At 43.6% G+C, this 17640-nt stretch overlaps 1 protein-coding gene across 1 annotated transcript in view; it reads left to right on the top strand.

Moving 5' to 3' along the window:
• Window positions 1-17640, top strand: part of LOC124624262 — a 343631-nt gene that overhangs the window by 321432 nt on the left and 4559 nt on the right. The gene's annotated exons all lie outside the window — the stretch shown is intronic.

The raw sequence follows: 17640 nt of genomic DNA on the forward strand, positions 1-17640 counted from the left end.
ATGATACTCGCATATACAATGTTCGCATGAGCCAGCTGGCAACATTAGTAGAGGGTATTACATGGACCACCTTCCCAAGTAGCCGTCGTTCATCTAATCTTTTTTTTTTTAAAAAAAAAATATTAGCAATATCCTCCGAATGGCAATACCCTAACTCAGAACGTTGGGTTCACCTATGCTCGATTAATGTAACAGTTTTTGTTTCACTTTACTACGTAGCTGTAAGCCATGAAACCGGTAATGATGGTCAATTGAAACCAAGTTTTTCCAGCTGTCAGCAGTGTTTTCATTCAGCAGCTCTGGATGCATTTAAAATTGTGTACAGAATCTATTGAAACTGAAAATAATTTTGCTTTAAGCATGTCTATGTAGCCAGTCTATATCCTCTGTTTTCACTGGATTTGTTTCCGTGTTATATACCAATCCTGTCAAACCTTCCATGGCCTCTCCCACAGAAATATCGGAATATAGACTGCTGAAATCCAATGAGACTAGCTTAGTACTATGTAGAATGGGTAGATATATAGTTTTTTACTAATACAAGCAAATAATCTTTTCCAGCTTTTGGTTGTAATTAAGATTTGTTTTAATTGGTGAATTTACCTATCAGACTAATTTGTGACAAGATAGTAAAGCGGGAGTGGTCGAGCAGTTCTAGGCGCTACAGTCTGAAGCTGCGCGACCGCTACGGTCGCAGGTTCGAATCCTGCCTCGGGCATGGATGTGTGTGACGTCCTTAGGTTAGTTAGGTTTAAGTAGTTCTAAGTTCTAGGGGACTGATGACCACAGCAGTTAAGTCCCATAGTGCTCAGAGCCATTTTTTGAACGTAGTAAATTTACACCAAAATTTAGAATATAATCTTATGATGCACTCCACAGAGCAAATAATGATATAATACTAACATTAATTGAAATTCTTGACAATAGTAAACACCAATCACAGAATTCTGACGTAATCCTTAATGATCAAACACAGTTCCATCATTTGCTCTTGTAGTAGCATCCAGTTAATATTTTTCTCGATATAAATAGTATAACATCTCTTCATCCACATTCCATTGACGCCTTCCTCCCCTATGCCCCGTTTTTTGCATGCTCATAATATTCGTCACTTCTTTAGTCCATATACAGGGTGAAATTACAATTAAATCCAGACCTTTAGCTGCTTACAGGCGTTGATAAATATCAACGGGGACAGTTGAAAATATGTGCCCCGACCTGGACTCGATCCCGGGATCTCCTGCTTACATGGCAGACGCTCTATCCGTCTTTTTTTGTGTTTGGTCGTAGCGGACGTCATATGACATCCGTTGAAGTCCGTTGTTGATCCCTTCACCTAGATTCTTTTTTTTTTTATCACAGAGAGCAGCCAGCTCTCTGAGCGAACACGCTGAGATACCGCGCCGGCAGTCCACTATACTCATTGCTCGCGGTAATCAGTCTGCCGATTCCCGTAAGAGTTCGCACAATGTGAGTGCATCCGCACTGAAGAAGATCATTGACCCGTGAACCTTACTTACATGAAGATATATCTGTTCTTTTGGACATCTACATCTACATCTTCATATATATAGGGTGAGTCGCCTAACATTACCACTGGAAACACCTCCCAAACCACAACAAATACTGAATGACCAATTCCACAGACCGAAAGTGAGGAGAGGGGCTGGTGGAACTGGTTGATACAAACCACTGAGAAACGCACGTAAGTATGATTTTCAACACACATTTACGTTTTTTTTAAATGGAAACCTGTTATTATTTTTAGCACAACTGAAAGTAGAGACAAATACAGGGTGTTTCAAAAATGACCGGTATATTTGAAACAGCAATAAAAACTAAACGAGCAGCGATAGAAATACACCGTTTGTTGCAATATGCTTGGGACAACAGTACATTTTCAGTCAGACAAACTTTCGAAATTACAGTAGTTACAATTTTCAACAACAGATGGCGCTGCGGTCTGGGAAACTCTATAGTACGATATTTTCCACATATCCACCATGCGCAGCAATAATATGGCGTAGTCTCTGAATGAAATTACCCGAAACCTTTGACAACGTGTCTGGCGGAATGGCTTCACATGCAGATGAGATGTACTGCTTGAGCTGTTCAATTGTTTCTGGATTCTGGCGGTACACCTGGTCTTTCAAGTGTCCCCACAGAAAGAAGTCACAGGGGTTCATGTCTGGCGAATAGGGAGCCAATCCACGCCGCGTCTTGTATGTTTCGGATAGCCCAAAGCAATCACACGATCATCGAAATATTCATTCAGAAAATTAAAGACGTCGGCCTTGCGATGTGGCCGGGCACCATCTTGCACAAACCACGAGGTGTTCGCAGTGTCGTCTAAGGCAGTTTGTGCCGCCACAAATTCACGAAGAATGTCCAGATAGCGCGATGCAGTAATCGTTTCGGATCTGAAAAATGGGCCAATGATTCCTTTGGAAGAAATGGCGGCCCAGACCAGTACTTTTTGAGGATGCAGGCACGATGAGACTGCAACATGGGGCTTTTCGGTTCCCCATATGCGCCAGTTCTGTTTATTGACCAAGCCATCCAGGTAAAAATAAGCTTCGTCAGTAAACCAAATGCTGCCCACATGCATATCGCCGTCATCAATCCTGTGCACTATATCGTTAGCGAATGTCTCTCGTGCAGCAATGGTACCGGCGCTGAGGGGTTGCCGCGTTTGGATTTTGTATGGATAGAGGTGTAAACTCTGGCGCATGAGACGATACGTGGACGTTGGCGTCATGTGGACCGCAGCTGCAACACGGCGAACGGAAACCCGAGGCCGCTGTTGGATCACCTGCTGCACTAGCTGCGCGTTGCCCTCTGTGGTTGCCGTACGCGGTCGCCCTACCTTTCCAGCACGTTCATCCGTCACGTTCCCAGTCCATGGAAATTTTTCAAACAGATCCTTTATTGTATCGCTTTTCGGTCCTTTGGTTACATTAAACCTCCGTTGAAAACTTCGTCTTGTTGCAACAACGCTGTGTTCTAGGCAGTGGAATTCCAACACCAGAAAAATCCTCTATTCTAAGGAATAAACCATGTTGTCTACAGCACACGTGCACGTTGTGAACAGCACACGCTTACAGAATGGCGCACCCACAGACTGCATTGTCTTCTATATCGTTCACATCACTTGCAGCGCCATCTGTTGTTGAAAATTGTAACTACTGTAATTTCGAAAGTTTGTCCGCCTGAAAATGTACTGTTGTCCCAAGCATATTGCAACAAACGGTGTATTTCTATCGCTGCTCGTTTAGTTTTTATTGCCGTTTCAAATACACCGGTCATTTTTGAAACACCCTGTAGTTAATCAATGCCATTTGTTACATTGTAAAATGTTAAGTGTATCCGGAGTAATTTGTAACGTAAAATTGACGCCTGAAACAGACGTTCAGTCTCGTGTTGTAACAAAAAAGATCTGTGGGAGTATGTTTACGATGACTACGATGTTTACGAGATTAGCTGTCTCAGTGTCTGCACGTACCGCTTGCTGAATTAGGCCTTGTGCTCAAAATGACCGTAGTACACTTTGTTACCGGACGTTTGTGATAGTGTACTGTACACAAGTAAGACCAGAAGTATGCACAGTAGGAACGTGAGAAGGTTGCAAGTACAAAAGAGTGTATAGCGTTGTAAGAACTCTAAAAACGATTTATTCTAACCCCGGAATGGCAGAGTTGATATCATCTATGGTGAGTGTAGACAAAAGGCAACTGCAGCCTGCAGATTGTATGCAGAAAGGTACCCAGACAGAGATCATTCAACGTTCCGCACATTTGAAAACATCTATAAACAACAGTATGCAACAGGTACAGTCGTAACACGCAAACGCGTCCGTAACAAACCCACCACAGGAGAAGCAGGTGCAGTTGGTGTGTTAGCTACTTTTGTCGTGATCCCACACATGAGTTCACGTGACATCGCAAGAGGTAGTGCAATGAGTAAAAGTAGTGTAATGTGCATATAATCGTTATAAATTTCACCAGTATCATGTGTCGCTGCATCAGCAATTACATGGACATGACTTTAAAAATCGAGTGAATTGCTGTCAACGGGCATTAACAGAGAATGTGTTGCAGTTCTACCTGTTTACCGATGAAGGAGGTTTCACAAACCACGGTGCATTGAATTTAGGAAAGGTGCATTACTTGTCCGTGCACAATCCTCACTGGCTTCGACAGGTAGAGCGACAGCGATCGTGGAATGCAAAAGTATGGTGCGGAGTGATTGGCGACCATCTCATTTGTCCTCACTTGATTGAAGGCACCCAGACAGGTGCAAAATACATCCAGTTTCTACAAAATAATCCGCCAACGTTGCTATAAAATGTCCCGCTGAAAACGCATAGACGTATGTGGTATCAGCATGATGGTGCTCCTGCACATTCTGCAATGAACGGTTGGCTGACCCTTGACAAAATGTTCGACGGGCGTTTCATAGGACGTGGCCGGCGCATAACTTGGCCAGCCCGTTCTCCTAATCTTACACCTTTAGACTTCTTTCTGTGGGCTATGCTAAAGGAGAACGTTTACTGTGATGTGCCTATAACCCCAGAGGATATGAAACATCGTATTGAGGCAGCCTGTGGCAACATTACACCAAGTGTACTGCGTCCTGTAAGACATTCAGTAAGTGGTAAATTGCAATTGTGTGTAGCAAAAGATGGGCACCACTTTGAACATTTATTGGCGTGAAATGTCAAGACAAACTCTTTTACATTCTGTAATTGAAAGCAAAAAAACAAATTTGTATGTTTAACTACATTTTCGTCTTAATGCACATTTTCTTCTAACAAATCAGTGCGGTACAGCATTCTTCAGAGAAAAAGACTAATTAAAATGTTAGAATGTGGACGTAACGTTACATTACTGTTCTTTTTGTATCCCTAATTAATTCGATTCTCTCCGATACACACGACTGGACAGCGGAGAAGTTACTCAAGCGTCAACTTTACGTTACAAATTACTCTGGATGTAATAGACATTTTACAGCGTGAGAAACGGCATTGATTAAGTTTTTTTTTCTATTTCCAGTTGTCCAAAAAAATTATAGCAGGTCTCCATTTTAGAAAAAAACATACGTATGTGTTGAAAATCACACTTCCGTGCATTTCTGAATTGTTTGTATTAACCAATTACACCAGCCCCTCTCCTCACTTTCGGTCTGCGGAATTGGTCATTCCGTGTTTGTTGTGGTTTGGGAGGTGTTTCCAGTGGTAATTTTAGGTGACTCACCCTGTATAACAGTCTATGCCAGTACTCACTTATGTACTGTTTTGGCCTTTACATTCCTATACTTTCAGTCTTAAAGTATAGTGTACTATAAGACTTTTTCTTCATAGTTTTTTGTCTATTTTAATCCACTTGCGTTTCTGTACAGATATATGGTAATAAAAGATTACATATCTTGGGAAAACAAACTTTGTACAACTATATACTCTGCCTGGTACAGTGCACACAAATTGTTTAATCTTGTGTGAGGATGGCATAGAAAAGCGAAAAGCGGTTCACAACGGTTATGGAATAAATACTATTGTGGTTGGTTGATTCGGAAGAGGGCACCAAATGGCAACGTCATCAGTCCCATCAGATTTGGGAGGGATGGGATAGAAAATTGACCATGCCCTCACAAAGGAACCAGTACGGCATTTGCCTCAAGCGTTTTAGGTTCAAATGGTTCAAATGGCTCTGAGCACTATGGGACTCAACTGCTGTGGTCATAAGTCCCCTAGAACTTAGAACTACTTAAACCTAACTAACCTAAGGACAGCACACACATCCATGCCCGAGGCAGGATTCGAACCTGCGACCGTAGCGGTCGTGAGCGTTTTAGGGAAATAACAGAAGAAGTAAATCAGGATTGCCGAACTCGGGTTTGAACCGTCGTCCTGCCGAACGTGAGTCCAGTGTGCTAACCACTGCGCCACTTCGCTCGATTATTATTGTGGAATTTAAGTTTTTGATAACATTTATTTTTTTAATAATGGGAATAGACAGCTACAGTGTATTTTGTGCAGTTTTGCATTGGACAATAGGCTGAAGGTAATAGAGGGCAAGAGGCAGAGTCAGCAAAAGTTTCTGCCTCATCAGCAAAAATTCTGCACCATCAGCAAAAATTCTCTCTCATGACACATACCTAAATTTTGTGCTGTGTTCAGCATTTAAAAGGTCAAAAATAGGTAAGCAGTTAAAATTCTGCCTCATCAGCAAATTTCATCTCTCTGTGTAGATTAAGCAGCACTTGATAATATACATAGTTCGATCCCTGTACGATACTGGTGTAGAGCGCAATGGATCCTCAAATTAAATATTTCTACATCTGAATTGTTCTCTGAAACAGGCATGATGCTCCTCAAGTGTCACAATGTTATTTCACATCCAAACTGTATGCAAAACTTCGTCAATGACACAAAAAATGTCAATATTCACAACGTTATATCCACACACTCACGCATATCCGTAAAAGATAATGTCTGAAACGTAACTGTGGACTCCGAAATTAAGTGCCTGTCATGCTACTTAAGTGTCTAAGTTGTTACAAAACAATGCTGCTACGAAGTAACATGCTAATCAGGCAGTTGACATTTTATTATTAGGCTTGAATGAAGCTATCTACAAAAATGTGATGAGGGCTATAAGTACACAAAATCCATGTTGGCTAAAAATACTATGTTAAGCAGGCAAGCAGTGAAATATTACGCAAATATAGGCAGTATGAATTGCTGGAAGAATACAATTAATGTAAAACTTACATTAACGTCTAAAGAATGAATGTGACCTCTGAAATTCATTGCCATAATGTTAATTCCATAGCTCCAAAAATTTGTGTAACTTTACAACACACATGTAGCATGCTAATCAGGCAGCTGACATTTCATCCTATGCCTATATGAGAATATGAACAAAAACTAAACTCTACCAAGCACTATTTTTTTTCTTTTGGTTGGGGCGGAGGGGGGGAGGGCGAGGAGGGGGAGGAGATAACACGTCATGTTCTAATCGAGAAAAATATAATCAATGTTTAATATTAGTGAATTCCTAACATCCTTTTTAATTACTTTTTGATCTTGGACCTACATATGATCTTGTTTCGTTGCTATTCTCTACACCGACATCTGTCGGTGTTCTCGGCATCAATCCTCGATGGTGTGCACTGTTTGTCCAATATATACGTCTTGCCACATTGGCATGGAATTCCGCGGCCTTGCGCAACTGATGTCATCTCTGACACTCCCCAGTAATATTGTCACACAGGACACTTATTGGGGATTTTCAAGGATGACCTTGGTTTGCGGGAGGCCGGGGCCTGTCAGATTCCGTGCCAGTATCGTCAAAAAAATGTCGAAATTCGCACCAGAGACAATTTTAGTAATCGAGACGGCGAGTATAATTTCACCAAGGCTTGGGATCCAGCACTGAGTCTAATTAAGAAGACGCTCAGCAAAGACAACGGTCTGGCGACCAGTGCAGGTAGAGCAACTACGTCGATGCTACTGCAGACGCAAGGTAGAATGTATTCGCTGTTGTCAGTTAAATACTGCAGAGTCTGGTCGTTTGTTATAACGGTCTTGTACTTTCAAGACGTTTTGAATACCGTTAAATAAGTACTTCATTCCAGTTAAAAAAAACGATATACTTCTTTCAGCGCATCGGTTTATGAAGAACGAAATGGATCCATGCAACAGTACTGCACGCCTCCCCTCCGGCGTACTAGCATTTACTGAGAACCTCGTTTCGATATCTAGAAACGTTCAAGAAATAAAATGGGTGTTACGTCTTACGTGACTCACCTGGCTCTGAGCACTATGGGACTTAACTTCTGTGGTCATCAGTCCCCTAGAACTTAGAACTACTTAAACCTAACTAACCTAAGGACATCACACACATCCATGCCCGAGGCAGGATTCGAACCTGCGACCGTAGCAGTCCCGCGGTCGTGACTCACCTGCGTATGTAATAACTTGTGGTTGTAGTGGCAGATAGTCCTCAATCTCTCACCCCTAACAAGAATATTTAGCAGGGTTGGCTGTACTTGAATTGGACAGGGGCGAAAATGTTTGGCGAGGTCAACTACATCACTTGGTAATCGTTTTCTTACGAGAAAATCGGAACACTTCAAAACATTTTCAGTGGTAATACGTGATGGTGATTTGCAGAGATATGCGAACGAAACAGAAGATGAGCCAGTAACTAAAAATGTTGTGGGAAGTTTTAGAATGCTTTACAACGAAAAACTGTAGATTCTATTTTCTACTAATTTCTTTCCTCAAAAGCATTACGGCTTCGATTGGCACGTGTAAGTCGATATTATTTTAGCGGCCATCACGTCTGACTGACATGCGAAGGACCTGCGTTCAACTTCCGGTACTGCCAGTGATTTTTCCTAGGGTGAGATGACTGCAACAGGGTTCATTCAGCCTCGTGATGACAGCTAAGGAGCTACTAGAGTGAGAAGTAGAGGCTCCCACGTCTGAGAAACCGACAACGGCCGCGAGAATAATGTTCTGATCCATGTCCCTCCACGCCCCATCCGAATGACGCCATTCGCGGAAGACCGTACGGCGGATGTTGGTACTGAATGGTCCATTGGGGTCAGTATGGGAATCGGATTTTACATCTTACGAGGCTCACCCTTGAGATATGAGGGTCATTCAATAAATAAAGCCCCATTGTTATTACACCAGTTAAAACATGTAGGAAAACGACTGGGAGAGCGGTGTGCTGACCGCATACCCCTCAATATAGTATCCAATGACGACATTGGCAGAGGATGGTACGGCTGTATTTCGGGCCCGATTGGGCCACCGAGGGACAGAACCTGGAACATTCCGTTAACATATGCAGGAAAAGTTACATCTTCGTGCTTCACGTTTTATGTTTCTTCTGTACGCATGAGAAGTTTCGAACAATTCCGATAAATGGCAGAGCAGTAGTCGACCATCAGAATGACGTCTACGTAAGACATTTAGGACAAGAAACATGCTGCATCTAAATTGTCAGGTTTGCCAAATCTGCAAACATTTGTCTGCACTGTATCGTAACTGTGCAGTTGGCAGGAGTACTGTTAGGCGACGTGGAAAGAGTGTTAGAGAGTCAGGAAGTACAGGGACTGAGCTCCATGGTCGGTAGCATCTTGTCACAGTCACTGCTCCCGAAATGATGAATCGCGCAGTTGCCATTATCCGAGCAGATCTGTGTTCAAACCAAATGATTGGCGCCACAATTATTGGTGAGCATCGAAAGTGCGTTTGCAGTGATAAATTCTTGGATATTCAATGATGTGCTCAAGATGGGTTCCGCGAAAGCTCACAACAGGTCACAAGATCCAAAGAAATGCCATTTGATCTGAACTGTTGGTCCTTTTCATCATGAAATGTTACTGGTGACGAAACCTGGATAAATCACTTTCACCTGGAAATAAAACGGTTAACACTGAACTATAACCATCGGCAATCACCAAAAGAGTAATTCAAGGCAGCTCCCTCTGATGGTAGGGTAATGATGACAATCTTTTGCTATGGTGATGGTGTCATTCTCGCGCACATGTTTCCAAATCAACCATTAATTCAGAAGCAAAAGTGAAGAATGTGAACCGGCTCAAGAACTTTTCCCGATGTATTCAATCGGATTAGAATCCAAAAGAAATGTTGTTCCAACATGACGAACCTGAGAACAGATAGGGAACAACGGTTGCTGGTAACCTGCCGACTGAAGTCGAATCTCTAATTTCATCTTCTCAGTCTTTTAGTGAGATATACGTAGGAAAAGGCAATATATTGGCTCGTTCTTCTAGTGCCATACATTGATGGAATGTTGAAACCAAACAGTACGTAGAACGCTTCACTTGTAGCGTCTGCCACCTTAGTTGACTGAGCAGTTTTGTGACGCATTCGTGCATACTAAAGGAACGTGTACGTAAAAACGCTTCTGTTCTTCGGATATTGTCTATTTCGTCCATCAGTTCTTTATGTACGGATCTCAGCATATTTAAGTATTGGTCGAACGAGGCTGTTGTAACCTGTCTCCTTTGTAGGTGGACTAAATTTCACGAGCATTCTTCTCATTGATCGCACTCTGGCATCTCCCTTATCTACGATTAGTTTTATGTCGTTGTTCCACTTGAAATCACTTCGTACGTATGTATCTAGACACACTGATATGACAAAAGTTATGGGATATCTCCTAATACTGTGTCGGGCCTCCTTTTGCCCGGTGTGGTGCAGCAGCGATAATGTCCCATAAATGTTCGATGGGATTCATGTCGGGCGATCTGAGTAGCCATATCATTCTCTCGAATCGTGCAGAATGTTCTTCAGACAAATCGCGAACAACTGTGCACCTGTGAGATAATACATTATCATCCAAAAAAATTCCATCGTTGTCTGGAAATACACTACTGGCCACTAAAATTGCAACACCAAGAAGAAATGCAGATGATAAACGGGTATTCATTGGACAAATATATTATACTGAAACTGACATGTGATTACATTTTCACGCAATTTGGGTGCATAGATCCTGAGAAATCAGTACCCAGAACAACCACCTCTGGCCGTAATAATGCCCTCGATACGCCTGGGCATTGAGTCAAACAGAGCATGGATGGCGTGTACAGGTACAGCTACCCATGCAGCTTCAACACGATACCACAGTTCATCAAGAGTTGTGACTGGTGTATTGTGACGAGCCAGTTGCTCGGCCACCATTGACCACACGTTTTCAATTGGTGAGAGATCTGGAGAATGTGCTAGCCAGGGCAGCAGTCGAACATTTTCCGTATCCTGAAAGGCCCGTACAGGACGTGCAACATGCGGTCGTGCATTATCCTGCTGAAATGTAGGGTCTCGCAGGAATCGAACGAAGGGTAGAGCCATGGGTCGTAACACATCTGAAATGTAACGTCCACTGTTCAAAGTGCCGTCAGTGCGAATAAGAGGTGACCGAGACGTGTAACCAATTGCACCCCATACCATCACGCCGGGTGATACGCCAGTATGGCAATGACGAATACACACCTCCAATGTGCGTTCACCTCGATGTCGCCAAACACGGATGCGACCATCATGATGCTGTAAACAGAACCTGGATTCATCGAAAAAATTACATTTTGTCATTCATGCACCCAGGTTCGTCGTTGAGTATACCATCGCAGGCGCTCCTGTCTGTGATGCAGCGTCAAGGGTAACCGCAGCCATGGTCTCCGAGCTGATAGTCCCTGCTGGTGCAAACGTCGTCGAACTGTTCGTGCAGATGGTTGTTGTCTTGCAAACGTCCCCATCTGCTGACTCAGGGATCGAGATGTGGCTGCACGATCCGTTACAGCTATGCGGATAAAATGCCTGTCATCTCGACTGATAGTGATACGAGGCCGTTGGGATCCAGCACGGCGTTCCGTATTATCCTCCTGAACCCACCGATTCCATATTCTGCTGACAGTCATTGGATCCCGACCAACGCGAGCAGCAATGTCGCGATACGATAAATCGCAATCGCGGTAGGCTACAATCCGACCTTTATCAAAGTCGGAAACGTGATGGTACGCATTTCTCCTCCTTACACGAAGCATCACAACAACGTTTCACCAGGCAACGCCGGTCAACTGCTGTTTGCGTATGAGAAATCGGCTGGAAACTTTCCTCATGTCAGCACGTTGTAGGTATCGCCACCGGCACCAACCTTGTGTTAATTCTCTGAAAAGCCAACCATTTGCATATCACAGCATCTTCTTCCTGTCGGTTAAATTTCGCGTCTGTAGCACGTCATCTTGGTGGTGTAGTTATATTAATGGGCAGTAGTGTATGAAGACCATGAATGACGACAAATGGTCTCCAAGTAGCCGGAAAGAACCATTTCCAGTAAATGATCGGTTCTGTTGGACACAGTCCATTCCATGCAAACACAGCTCACACCATTATGGAGCCACTACCAGCTTACACACTGCCTCGTTGACATCGTGGGTCCATGGCTTCGTGGAGTCTGCGCCACACGCGAACCCTACCATCAGCTCTTACGAGCAGAAATCGGGATTCATTTGACCAGGCCACGGTTTTCCAGTCGTCTACGGTCCAAGCAATATGGTGACGAGCCCGGGAGAGGCGCTGCGATGTTATACTGTTAGCAGAGATTCTCGCGTCGGTCGTCTGCTTCCATAGCCCATTAACACCAGATATCGTCACACAATTCTGACAGACGTAGTGTTGATTGTGTGTTAGTACTGACAACTCTACGGAAACGCCACTGTAGGCCTCTGCGTTGTCCATGGTGATTGGTAATGCTGAAATTTGGTATTCTCGGCACATTCTTGGCTCTGTGGGTCGCAGAATACCGAATTCCCTAACGATTCCCGGAATGGAATGTCTCCTGCGTCTAGATCCAACAACCATTCCGCCTCCAAAGTCTGTTAATTCTATACAATTTTGGTAAACATTTTTGGAAAGCAGTGATCAATAAATAGTTATATTTTGACTAAAGTTCAGTCTTGATCACGTCATGTATGTTTTAATGATACAGGTGACCGGTTTCGGTTCTTTTTACAAAACCATCATCAGACCCTGGCTCCTTTAGGATGGTAGGCGGAGCTCTCCTCGCTGCTACGCAGTCAATGAATTGACTGCGTAGCAGCGAGGAGAGCTCCGCCTACCATCCTAAAGGAGCCAGGGTCTGATGATGGTTTTGTAAAAAGAACCGAAACCGGTCACCTGTATCATTAAAACATACATGACGTGATCAAGACTGAACTTTAGTCAAAATATATCTGTTAATTCTAGCCGTGCGGCCATAATCACGTCGTAAGCCTTCTCACATGAATCACCAGAGTACAAATGACAGCTCCTGTAATGCACTGCACTTTTGTACTTTGTGTACGCGATACTGCCGCTATTTGTAATGTGCATGTCGCTGTCCCATGAATTTCGTCACCTCAGTGTATTTTATGCATGTGATGGGTTCCAGTGATTGTTCTGCTATCATGTAATCACACGATAATGCGTCTTTCTGTCTGTTTGTGAACAGTAAGTAACATTTGTTTACGTTGATCCGGCCGCTGTGGCCGAACGATTCTAGGCACTTCAGTCCGGAACCGCGCAGCTGCTACGGTCGCAGCTTCGAATCCTGCCTCGGGCATGGATGTGTGTGATGTCCTTAGCTTAGTTAGGTTTAAGTAGTTCTACGTCTAGGGGACTGATGACCTCAGATGTTAAGTCCCATAGTGCTTAGAGCCATTTGAACCATTTTTGCAAATTAATAGTGTGTAGCAGTCCTCTGACGTGTGCCGGAAGCTACTTTTTCGTCTGAATATTTCTCTTCGTTGATAATGACATGCTGTGTTCTGTTTGCAAGAAACTCTTGAATCCAGCCACACATCCGGTCTTATATTCCGTAAATTCGTATTTCCATCACTAAACAGGAGTATGGAACTGCATCGAACGCCTTCCAGAAGCCAAGGAACATAGCATTAAGCTAGGCGCCGGTATCTACAGTTTTCTATGTCATTATACGCGGGCATAAAACATGTTCCAAAATGCTACAACAGTTCGGCATCAAAGTTATAGTTATTTCTTAAAATTAAAAAAGTTTCTTATTTTATTTTTTATTAAATGTCAATATCGTGTACATTATAAAACATTAAAATGTGATGACAAGCTGCAGTTGGCTAAGTAACCATCTTCGGATCTGATAACAAGCGAAGAACGGAAAACGGGCTTAAGTTAAATTTAAAGAGCTAAACTGTGAAGTTATAAATGTTTCAAAGTGACGAATAAATAAAAAGAATAACGTACCGGCTATGGTGAAATATATGTCCTCCGCATACAGCGTACTGGAAACCCTACATTGTGTATGTAGCTGGGAGCTTTTTAAAAGTAAGGAAATGACCCTCAAATAATCGTGGACTACAAACAAATTAGCAAAATTACAGCAAAGAAATAAAGTGTAAAATGATCCATGTCTCTGTGAGTACCACTTTCAACCAAAAAAAGGCTGAATAAAGCAGCAAGGTAAAACCAAGTAGTCAAAAGCTACAGGAGCAACAGAAACAAAACAAATATATTACAAAGTGAAAAGTGTTACGAAGATAACAACAGCAACAATATACAAAAAGGAACATAGGATGCTTAATGAGATACCAGTCATACATAGCTAGATCGTGTGGGATATATAACAACAACCATAATTGAAAACTAAGCTAAATTATATACAATAACAATGATGACACAAAATACAAAAAGAGTATAGCCGGCCGGTGTGGCCGTGCGGTTCTAGGCGCTTCAGTCTGGAACCGCGTGACGGCTACAGTCGCAGGTTCGAATCCTGCCTCGGGCATGGATGTGTGTGATGTCCTTAGGTTAGTTAGGCTTAAGTAGTTCTAAGTTCTAGGAGACTGATGTCCTTAGCTGTTAAGTCCCATAGTGCTCAGAGCCATTTGAACCAAAAAGAGTATACAGGAAAAATATGGCATTTTAAGAGAAGGCCATAAATGTCGGGTGAAAAATTGTTACGTGGGAAACGGCAAATCGAGCACTTTCAGATGTTTACAACTTCCGGCTTTAGTTGGTAAAATTTATCTTCAGGCAGTTATCTGCTCTTTGCTTATTCTCAGATCTGAATATGGTTGCTTAGTAGACTGAAACTAGTCATCACATTTTAATGGTTTACAAGGTGCGCGATCTAGTCAATTATAAAAATTTAAAAACAGTAAATTTTAAAATTTCAGGTATGCAATCAAATTGCCAATGAGATCTCCCCACGTTCGGCGCCAAACTGTTGTAAATCATTCAAAAGTCTGTTACATGACTTGGCATGCTAATTACCAATGAGACCACTCCAAGCTGGTAGCCAAAAATGGAGTAAACTTAAAAATATGATCTCTGGCACGAAATGACCTGCAGATTACTAATGAGATCGGTCCACTCTGGGAGCCAATAATTGACATCAAACAGCGTAAGGTTATGAGATTAAAAGATTGGTGTACAAATGGAGCTGGTTTATCAGAAGATTGAAATATGAAGCGTTTTCCTTCATTACAGTATGTTTTACACAAAAAATTACAAATCTCAGAGCCGATTTCACTGGGCGCGGACATGACACAGTTATTAAGGGGAGGGACGGGGAATCAATCATCTCACCATTCTTTGTAGTCATCTGCCATGTGGTGATGACGGCTGCAGACACTGGGTAGGAGCCGCCGCGACGCCCCGGAGCTGTGCGGACGCGAGTCGGGATCTATCTTTGTGTCCCGCAGCCCTATGGTGAGAGTCCGGAACGGTCTCCACGTCGACTGCTCGCCATGTGCTTCCGTGGCCGAAGCAGTACTGTCACGGTGTTGGGGGGGGGGGGGGGGGGGGAATTCTAAGTCGAGTGCTTCATTCCCAAGCATCGACCGTAGGATTTCGTTCATTTGACATGATACAGAAACAGAATAAGTCATAATGTGCGATGAACATTCGGATGAGAGTCAGGATGGAATCGAAGATAGCATACTAACTGCGCAATGGCTGAAAGAGCTCAAATAGTTCAAATGGATCTGAGCACTATGGGACTTAACATCTGAGGTCATCAGTCCCCTAGAACTGAGAACTACTTAAATCTAACTAACCTAAGGGTATCACACACATCCATTCCCGAGGCAGGATTCGAACCTGCGACAGTAGTGGTCGCGCGGTTCCATACTGAAGCGCCTAGAACCGCTCGGCCACATCGGCCGGCGGTGAAAAAGCCTTCAGTCCTTTTGCTGCCGCGCTGTTTCACCGACTGGCTCTCCACTTCCATCATTCCGCTTAGCTCGCAGACGCCTCGAATTCTTCCTCCTCTCGACCTTATCATTGGCGGGTTGACTTTGCAGTGCCACCCAATCGCTGATCGCCGTTTTATGACCACGCCTCCCAGAGTGGGCTAGTGTGTGAACGACCTTATCACGTGTCCAATGACGAAGCTGTTCAAAGCGTTGATTGCACTTCGTCCGGATGTTTTCCTGCATTTCTTACGTGATGTTAAAGTAGCCACATAATACTTGCTTGTAACCGTTGTCTCTGCGAGAGGCCTAACCAGTCTTATGTTTGTACTACAACTAAGCATCTGTTGGCGTTCATGGTTTGTAAGACACCTGCATTTTTTTTTTTTTTTTGACCCGGCTGACTTCTTCCTCAGTTCCGTAGTTTCACAAACCTCCTTGTGCGGATTCTTCGTGCTTTTCTCTACACTCCATACCAGAGACCTCAGCGATCCACCATCAGCGCATTTCTCAATTTTTAAAGCAGGCGAAAATTTGCTGCTACAAGCCAGGAATTTCACACACCTCTTGCCGCTTTTGTGTCTACTCTCCATCTTAGTGTCTGCAGGAATCCTCAAATTATCGGCACATTTCTCATTCTTCGCCAGGCCCTTCTCAAAGTGTGTCCATTCTTTAAGCGAGTCGAGAGCATCCGCCAATCTACCACCTCATGTGGTTGCACAATGCCCTGGTCCGCATCTCACCCGGACGGTGAATGAGATCCGACTTTCCCCTTGTCCTGTATACTGGCACGCTGGGAGTCAGCGAAAATGGACACTGGCGGATATTTTACACTAGATTTGATACACTTCCCCTTTTCTGACAATGACAGAAATGGCTGATATTCACTCTAAGACAAAAAAAGACACACGAAGGAATTATCCGAATGGGACGGAAAATCGATAGATGTACATGTATAGATAAAGAAATTACAGCCGGCCGAATTGGCCGTGCCGTTCTAGGCGCTGTAGTCTGGAACCGCGAGACCGCTACGGTCGCAGGTTCGAATCCTGCCTCGGGCATGGATGTGTGTGATGCCCTTACGTTAGTTAGGTTTAACGAGTTCTTAGTTCTACGGGACTAATGACCTCAGTAGTTGAGTCCCATAGTGCTCAGAGCCATTTGAACCAAAGAAATTACAACTTCAAAAAAATTGGATAATTAATTCATAAATTGGGCGAGTCAACAACGTATTGGTCCACCTGTCGTTTCATGCAAGCAGTTAATCGGCATAACACTGACAGATCCTCCTGAGAATCGTGCCAGATTCTATTCAATTGGCACGTTAGATCCTCAAAAACCCGAGTTTGTTGGAGGGCCCTGCCCGCTATGCTACAGAAATTCTCAACTGGGCAGAGATCTGGCGACTCTGCTGGCTAAGGCAGGCTTTGGCAAGCAGGAAGACAAGCAGTAGAAGCGCTTGTCGTTTACGGGCGGGCAGTATCTTGCAGAAATGTAGCTTCCCATCAACGACGGCAAAAAGGGGCGTCGAATATCGTTCACGTACCGCTGTGCTATAAGGGTGCCGCAGATAACGACCAGAGGGGTCCTGACATGAAAAGAAATGGCACACCAGACCATCGCTTCCAACTGTCACCAGTATGGTGGCCGACAGTCAGATTGGTATCTCACCGCTTTCTGGGGTGTCTCGAGATACGTCTCCATTTGTCATTGGGGCTATGTTTGAAGCGGGACTTATCATTGAAGACAATTCTACTCCAGTCAATGAGATTTCTGGCCGAAGAATTGTCTGCAGGCACCCCAGACGGTGACGGGATATCAAGCTGACTGTCGCCCGCCATATGGCTCAACAACCAGCAGTTATGGTCTGGGGTGCCACTTCATTCCGTAGCAAGG

This window comes from Schistocerca americana, chromosome 1, assembly GCF_021461395.2.
Source record: "Schistocerca americana isolate TAMUIC-IGC-003095 chromosome 1, iqSchAmer2.1, whole genome shotgun sequence".
Lineage (NCBI taxonomy): Eukaryota > Metazoa > Arthropoda > Insecta > Orthoptera > Acrididae > Schistocerca > Schistocerca americana.